Here is a 9203-nt window from a genome sequence, read left to right as displayed (position 1 = left end):
CCAGAATATCACCTGTATGGAAACAGAGATTCTGTATTGTCCGCTGTTACCTCCTTAGATCTGAAACTAGTGCTTACACATAGTAGGCATTCAGTCAGTATTTGTTGAGGAAATCAGTGAGCCTTTAGACGTGAATGTAGAAAGTAATTTGATTTGCATTATAATAACTGGATCTGTTAAATAGTGAGGCCCCTTCTAACGGGGTCTGTTCTGTATAAATCTTTCTGTGCATACCATACTTTTTACATTTAACTCAGATTACGATAGTGTTTCATAGTTAGGCTAAGGCTCAGACAATACTCTTGGTATCAAAATGCAGGGCGATATTATTATTTTAAAGATTCTTTTTAGGGGAATAATTACTTTTTTGTTCTTTTGACATAGACATCTGACCCTCAATTACATTAACAGACCTTATACACATGAATGGAAAGAAGAATAACCCCTTTTGAATTCAGGCTAAGACTTTATCAATATGAAGTGCTTCCCACAGGGTTCTGCTGAAAGAACCAAACTTCCATCATAATGAAATTGCAAATTCATTTGTACATGCCCTTTTTTATTTGAAAGCTACTTTTTGATGTTTGGTCTGCAATTAGATTTATTGTTTAAGGTCACAAATATGCAATCCTGACTAGACCAAGTTGTCAGAATCCTTTATCTATTCAGCATTGCACAAAGATAAATGGCTATCTCTTAACAATAGCATACCAAAGCCAAAATTTGTTCCCACTTGTATATAATCTTAATCAATCTGCTGCTTTCTGTTTTCCAGTCAGTAGACGCCTAGCCTAACCCGCTCACCACCCCACCTATCTAGAAATTGCCCAATTATGGGTTTTAAATTACTGAGAAACACTTCAGATGGAAAAAAGATAAGTTTAAGAATGTTAATGCTATCATTTTCTCATGCATATTTTTAGCTTAACATATGAATTCTTTTGCCTTTACCCTCATTCTGTGTGGGGTGAGTAATTATGTAGTATGTTAGCTAAATTCTGTGATTACATTTCTCACTGTTAACATGATCGCAAAGTAGATCATGTTTCTTAATTAAAATGAATTCTTAAGTGTTTTAAAAGATCTATGCACACGAATTAAATTCTTTTCTGAGATTCTGTGTGTCCCCCAGTAAAAATATCTACATTTAGACTTGTTCAGAAGGACTTCTTATATTTTTATGCATTTCCTTTGTGACCTTTCATATAAAAGGTATACTGAGAGAGTTGCCCAATTAGATTTGAGGCTGTACTTTTTATCCAAGAATATCCAGTGTCTAAAATTAACATACATTTGAGCATCATTGTATCACCAATCTCTATAGTTTCTCCAAAGGATTCTGATACTAGATATACAACAATTCTTTAGTAACTTGATCATACTTATAAAGCAGGCCATTAAGACTAGTATAGTAATGTCCCCATTTTAAAATCTTGTTTAAATATTTTTTGCAGATCTGAGAATCTTTTTTTAATTGTCATGCAGTTTGAACCTTCCCCCAGTTAAAAGGAATACACTATTTCAGAAGGAGGTATAAGAGAAAACCACAGTTTTTAAGTCAGAGGAACTTTTTTTTTCCTGAATTCCGACTATTATTTATTTTGTGACCTCTTGGAAGTTGCCCGTTTTGGGGGAGGGGGCCTCTGCCCAGCTATAGAATAGAGAAATACTTATTCATAGAGGTGTGATATAATTAAATGAGACAACACATATAAAGTGCCCAAAACAATGCCCAGCAATAGTAAATACTCAATAAATATTATTTGAACTCCTGCCTCTGTGCCCTCCCCTTACCCCCACTCTGTTCCCGTTGCTATGTTATCCATTCTGATTGGGCTTACTCAAAAGTTAAAACTGTTGAACTAAACTTGAAGCCTTTTTGTGCCTGCCAGCTCTACATTGCTCTGCATTCACTGAATTAATAAGTAGGGAGAAGTCAGGACCTTGAATTGATCTATTCATAATACCCAGCAGGTGTATGTGGCCTTTTCTTCTCAACAATTTGCTCCCCCAGGGATTGGGTAAAATGAATATTCCACTCTGAGCCTTCATTTTAAGTCCACATGGAGCCCTTAGAAGATTTACTTAAATCTCTCTTCCACCTGCAAATAGGAGAGTTGAGCCTTAAATTATGTTAATTTGACATAGGAAATTTTAATCATCCTGTGTAAGATGGCTTGCTTGTTTGTTGCATTTGTACTGCTCAGATCACTGAGTCCTAAAAGTTTCACCTTTTAAAAGTAATCTGTTTCAGGGGCGCCTAGGTGGCTCAGTCGTTAAGCATCTGCCTTCGGCTCAGGTCGATCCCAGGGTCCTGGGATTGAGCCCCACATCGGGCTCCCTGCTCGGCGGGAAGCCTGCTTCTCCCTCTCCCTCTCCCCCTGCTTGTGTTCCCTCTCTCGCTGTCTCTCTCTCTCTGTCAAATAAATAAATAAAATCTTTAAAAAAATAAAAAAATTTTAAAAATAAAAGTCATCTGTTTCAGAATAAATTTTAATAGCTACTTAATATACTACTTTATATCTCAAAAATTGTTACTTTATCATAATTGTTATTGTTTTAGGTGCAAAGATGGTTTGAAAGGATTTACATTCTCTGCTCTTAGGTAAGTAGTTTATTTACCTTATGTTAAGAGAGAATTTGCAAGTTAACTTTTTCAAAAAGTAATATTATTGCGCATAATTACAATAGATGTTTATCGACTCAGTTTTCTAGCCCAAAATAATTGCAGGAGTCACAGTCACTTTTACGATATTTTATTAAAAGAGTCTAATTTATTGGATTTCTTTCCCCCTAAAAATCAGTCAATCAACAACTGTTTTTGGAGGTGCCTGGGTGGCTCAGTCGTTAAGCGTCTGCCTTCGGCTCAGGTCGTGATCCCAGGGTTCTGGGATCAAGCCCCACATCGGGCTCCCTGCTCAGCGGGAAGCCTACTTCTCCCTCTCCCACTCCCCCTGCTTGTGTTCCCTCTCTCACTGTGTCTCTCTCTGTCAAATGAATAAGTGAAATCTTTGAAAAAAAAAAAAATCAACAACTGCTTTTGGGACCTATTGTGTGCCTCATATCACTGGGTGTTAGGAAAGAATTAGAAGAACTCTCTCTTCAAGGAGCATTGGAAAAACAAAGCTACATGTGAATAATTACTGCAAAATTAAATACTGAATTGTGTGGTACCACATTATGGGCTTCGTTAGGACAGGGCTCATGTCAGACACATTTTGAATCATAAGCTTCACTAGAGTCACTAGAATCTGCTTTTCACCCTGTATGCCATCTCTTGCCATAGTTATTGGCCGATAGTAGTAGATAGTGTAGAAAAGTTGGTTGGCAGCACTTCCATTGTATTTTACAGTTCACCAAGCATTTTCACATAGATTAGAAAATTTTCACAGCAGTTCTGTGAGATGGGTATTTTTATGCCCATGTGACGTGAGGCTTAGAATACTTAACTAATTTAATGTCACACAGTGACTGCATATACTTACTTGAAACCTAATGCTCTTCCAGTTTGTATTATAAATGTTGCCTCTTTTATTCTCCTAAGTACATATAGTAGATGCTTAGTGAAGATTAGGTGTGGAGTATTTATTATAAATATAGGAGGGAAAAATTAGGGTAGCCTTCGGTATGCTAGAAGATTTCATATGACTGTCTTTTTTAGGTTATTTTGAGGATCAAATGAGTTAATGCATGAAAAGTGTTTAGAACTGTGCATGGCACATAGTGCTCAAGAAATGTTGGCTATTACTGTTATTATTATTCTTATGGGGATAAGCCTTAAACTGCACTTGAAGGATAGCTTTAGAGAACTAGAAGGGAAGAGGAGGAACCTTCTGGGTAGAAGTGAATAATGTTAGCAAAAGTATGAAAATTATAAACATGAAATATGAGGTAAGAGTGGGAAAATCAACTTAATTGGTATGAAAAGCTTATTTTAGGGATCATAAGGTTTTGTGGGGTTTTTTGATTTTTTAAATGATGGTCAGAGCAGGGCCAGATTTTGGAAGACCTAAACAGAAAAAAAAGAAGACAAATTTGAATTTGATAAGATGGGCAGTAGAGAGCCACTAAAGGGTTTTGAGCAGGGTAGTTGACATTGTTTCAGAAAGATTAGTCTGGCCACAGTATTTGGGACAGACATTGTGAAAGAGAGAATCAGAAGGAAGAAAGATGAAGTGATAAGGACTGGGATTTGGCGACAGTGGAGGATTAAAGAGAAAGAGGCAAAGTTGAGACTGGTGTCGAAGGAAATGAAGACCTACTGATTGATATTTTCCTTCTTCCTCTTTCCCTCCAATCCTTGCTACGAGCCAAGTTTTGAAAACCTAAGTACATGAAAAAAGGTGCTATTAACAGAAAATCAGATGGTGTGCAAGGAAGCTAGTTTGGGAGGGGACAAATTGAGTCCCCTGTGTGAATAAGAGTATCTTTGGTTGTGGAAACTCTGTGGTAACAGTAACTAAGTCATAATACACAGCGGTAATTTTTTCATATTATATTTTTCATTGAAAGATCATGAAACATTTCAGAAAATAACTTTTTGTTGTTGTTGCATTGAATGTGAAGATTCTATGTTATGTCAAAAGTTTATAACAAAACCAAAAGTTGGTTTTCCTAAAGAGAAAACTTTGCCTTTTCCCGTGTCTCTCCATAGGCTCCCAGAATCCTTACAGAAACTCAAAATGTATCCGATATTTTTGTGTCTCTTCGTCAAATCCACTCAAAATAAGGGGCTGGATAACTATTTGCACTTAGAATTTACTCTGTATTATAGGAAAATATTCTGGAAAAAAATGGTTATTAATTCTTGCTAAGTTAGTAGAAGTTATGAGAACAGATAGAGTCAAGGATAGAGTCAAAGGCTGGGAACCAGTTCAGGAGCCTTATGGTAAACCAAACCTGCATCAGCATAGTTTAATACTTAGAAGTGTATAGGCAGCTTAGTGATTAAGAGCCCAGGCTTTAGAGTCAGACAGTTTTTTGGGTCCAAGTAATTGTTTTTGGATGTGGTCAAATGCTTTTTCATGCTAACTCTCACGGAAATGATGGCACCTACTTACTTCGTAGTGTTGCTATGAGGATTAAATGATTTAATCCTCTGTACTGTCCTGTCATATAGTAAATGTTCAGAAAATGCTCATTATTACTATATTTGATCATTCAGTATGTATTAATTAAATTTTTACTATGTGCCAGTCCCTGGGGTGAAATAGGTGAAGGAGATTAATAGTACACTTATCTTGATAAACACTGAATAATGTTGAGTCAGTGTATTATGCACCTGAAACTAATATAACACTGTATGTTAACTATGCTGGAACTAAAATAGAAAACTTAATAGAAGAATTTATTGCATTATTAAAGAAATGGCTGTCAGCATTTTCTTATAAAGGATAAGATTTTATTTAAATTTTGAAAAACATTATTTCAAATGATAAGGTACTCTCCAAAATGTATTTGTATATTAACAGAATCAGGATGGGTTTTTTTTCCTTATTGTCTTTTTCCTTTTATTTTTTAAAGGTGAAAATGCCTCACATTGTGCTCTTTTCTTTAGGTTTATTGTAGGGAAGGAAGAAATTCCCACACATTCTTATTCACCAGAAGCAGCATATGCAAAAGTGGAACAAAAGACAGAGAAACATGAAGAAAAGCCAAGAAGATTGAATATAATTGCTCTAATCAGGAAACTTGTGGATTCAGTGTAAGTTTTTTATCTTGATATTTAGCACACTGTGTTACTGTTTTATATGATATTTGTACTTTGCCAAGGTGTTTTATTTTCTTTTCAGTAATGATATACATATATATCATATCTATCTTTTTTTTTTTTTTTTTTTTTTACCAGAAACAGTGCATAGAGTTTTATAAAAGGCACATAATGGCAAGTCAGTGTTATTTATTATTTTTGTCTGGACTATAGACCAACATATGCCTTTAGAATAGATTTATATGAACTTGTAATAGTTTTCTATGTCAAACTAGACACAGTTGTAGGAGGCTAGAATGGGGAACTTTAGGAAACAGGTTAATATGTGCTAATCAAATATTCCAAATGTGGAAAGGAGAAAGAAAAGTTCTGGGGCACATTCAAGAAGATAGAGGAATAATAAGGAGCAAACCTTACATAAATGTTTTTTGTAAGAGTAGAAATTTTCAGGGCTTTGGAAATGGAATAAAACATCTTTATTTGTATATTATACAAAGAAGTCTGAATTTCATACAAATAGTATTTGTTTTTTTTGGTTTTTTTTTTTAACTTTGTCCTTTTTTTGTTGTTGTTATGTTAGTCACCATACAATACATCATTAGTTTTTGATGTAGTGATCCACGATCCATTGTTTTCGTATAACATCCAGAGCTCCATGCAATATGTGCCCTCCTTAATACCCATCACTGGGCTATTTCAAGTATAGGAATTATACTTCTATATAATATTAAAATACATCTATAATTAATAGAAAATTTAGTGATTTAAAATTAGAACATCAGTTAATAAAAATAATCTTTGTAGTGATATTTTAGAGAGTGTTGAATGAATAGCCAATATAGAAAGTTAGGGATCAGTTATGGGAAGCTGAAGCCAATAAATCAGACCTTAGACTCTCATTTCACCCCTGCTGGCTTTGTGACTTTGGGCAAGTGATTTAACCACTCTGGACCCTAAAGTCCTCATCTGTTAACTTGGGTTAATGATCTCTGTTATGGAGTGTTGCGTCCATTAAATGAAATAACATGTGAGTTGCCTCACGTACATGAGCACAGAGTAGGTGCTCAAAATTTTTACTGTATTTAAAGACTTTGTCTTCATTTTAGTATACAGCAAATACAGAAGGTAAGAGGGAGGGAAGGAATAACAGATGGCAGGAATAATTGTGGTAGTAAACTTTTTTAAAAAATTTATGTATATCCTTTTTTTTTATCATGATAAGTGCACTCCTTAATCCCCATCACCTGTTTCACCCATATCCCTAACTACCTCCCCTCTGATAATCAGCAGTTTGTTCTCTGTAGTTAAGAGTCTGTTTCTTGATTAGTTTCTCTCTTTTTTTTTTCCCTTTGCTCATTTGTTTCCTAAATTCCACATATGAGTAATATGGTTGAATATTACTGTGTGTGTGTGTGTGTGTGTGTGTGTGTGTGTGTGTGTGTACCACCTCTTCTTTATCCATTCATTGATTGAAATGGGCTGCTTCCATAATTTGGCTATTGTAAATAATGTTGCAATAAACATAGAGATGCATATGTCCATTTGAATTAGTGTTTTGTAATTTTTGGGTAAATAGCCACTAGTGAGATTGGTAATGAACTTCTTAATTCTTAAGCAAGTTCAAAATAGTTACTGATCACCTGAGTGAAGAAAAGAGACAAGGAATCCCTATTCATGGAAATCATGTCACCATGAATCAGAGGGGAATGCGGAGACGGGAATGCAGAGAATGTATTATGTGGGTGAATGATGCCTTGGGTATCAGAACTAATCAGGTCATGGCAGAACTTGTCAGACTTGCCTCCGTGAGTCCACTGCTGTGGAAGCAGATGCAGGGTAATACATAAGCAGAGCAGATAAGACAGGAGATGGGGAGTCCAGGTTTTGAGAAGTTTTAATAACAGACTGAGGGAAGATTAAATGACAGTATAGCTGATACCAGAATTGAACTTCACTAGCAAAGAGAGTTTAACGATTTCTGTGTAGTTCCAGTAGCACTGGCTGAGGAATGCCTTTGAAGGCGACACTTAGAAGTATGAAGAGTGATGGTTTACACATGGCCACCCCTCTCTGATTTACCTCTTTTAGGTCCCAGCTTTAATCCCTCAACTTCACATGGCCAGATATGTCCCATCATCCTGATGACATAAGGGCTACGGGCAGCAGGAATCCCTGCCGTCCCCCTTGTCTGTGAAGGGCTACACGTATATGCCAGCTGTGGTGCAGAATTGGATTTCCGAAAGGGTTTTGCTAATCAGTTTGCAAATGGAATTAAAGAGGTGTGGAGCCAGAATATCACTCTACACATTATTGTTACAAACAAGAAACTTAATGTGTTCCAACCATGAGATAATTAATTAACTGCAGTCTGCAAGAATTACAAAGACTACTCATTTTGGAACATGAGCACTTCATAGAGAAAGGGGGAGAGCCAGACCCCTGTTAGATATTTTACTTACTTTTTTACGCCTCAATATAGTCCTGGAGTCAGCATACCAAATAATTAAAAATCTATGTGTCTTGAACAGTAACCCCCCCAGCAGAAACATTTACTAAACACCAGAGGACCAAGTGGTTTGCATTTAAATCACAAATAACCTACTTTTGAATTCCCACATGATCTATTACTCTATTTATTTTAAAAACTGAATTTTGAATTCTAATACCGTATCATGTTTCTTTTCCAGATGTTTTCTCTCAAATATAATTAAGTATAAATTCCTGTAACCTGAGCACTTTCTCATTATGATTGTTGCTCAAGTACTGACTTCATGGGTGACTTATGACCGTTATACTCTACAGTAAGCAACTTAAAGCTTCCAAAAGGTTTGGCAGAGTATAGAGATAATATATTACATATTTTTCATATTTAGTCACAAATATTTACCAATGTTTTTTCTGTTCTGCATTTAAGTATTTTGACTGCAGTCACATATTTTATGCACTGTGTCAAATGGTGAACTGAAAAGAAAAAAAAATCTGTTATCTTTGCTTTTTTATGTCCTAAGAAACCAAAAGATGCATGCATTTAGAAACAAGTAGGTAATGTTTTCTGCTTTTTTGGTTAGAGAGTGTTAAGCACATCTACACACATACACATCATTTATTATTTTTGTCTTATTTCAGATGTAAGCATGGACCAAGGCATAGGTGTTGCAAACACTATGAAGATAATTGCATCTCTTATTGCATTAAAGTAAGTATATAAAAGTATCACTGTTAGCCATGGGGAATATATATAGAAATAACTTTTTAAAGATTGTATTTATTTGAGAGAGAGAAAAAACATGAGTGGGGGGAGGGGCAGAGGGAGAGGGACAAGTAGACTCCCTACTGAGCACAGAGCCAGATGCTGGGCTTAATCCAGGACCTGAGATCATGATCTGAGCCAAAGTCAGACACTCAACTGGCTGAGCCACCCAGGCGTGCCCCATATAGAAATAACTTTTGAATTAAAGCATGATTCCAAAGTAAATGGAAAAATAGACAGTAA

General features: G+C 35.7%; 1 long non-coding RNA gene across 1 annotated transcript; it reads left to right on the top strand.

Moving 5' to 3' along the window:
- Positions 1-2557: 2557 nt before the first annotated feature.
- Positions 2558-8935, top strand: LOC118538590 (uncharacterized). Its single transcript, XR_004918691.2, has 3 exons — positions 2558-2605; positions 5558-5704; positions 8837-8935. It is a non-coding gene; the product is annotated as an uncharacterized LOC118538590 (long non-coding RNA).
- The last annotated feature ends 268 nt before the right edge of the window (positions 8936-9203 follow it).

This window comes from Halichoerus grypus, chromosome 3, assembly GCF_964656455.1.
Source record: "Halichoerus grypus chromosome 3, mHalGry1.hap1.1, whole genome shotgun sequence".
NCBI classification, from domain to species: domain Eukaryota; kingdom Metazoa; phylum Chordata; class Mammalia; order Carnivora; family Phocidae; genus Halichoerus; species Halichoerus grypus.
The sequence above is the reverse complement of the archived record's forward strand: the minus strand, read 5'-3'. Positions and strand labels throughout refer to the sequence as shown.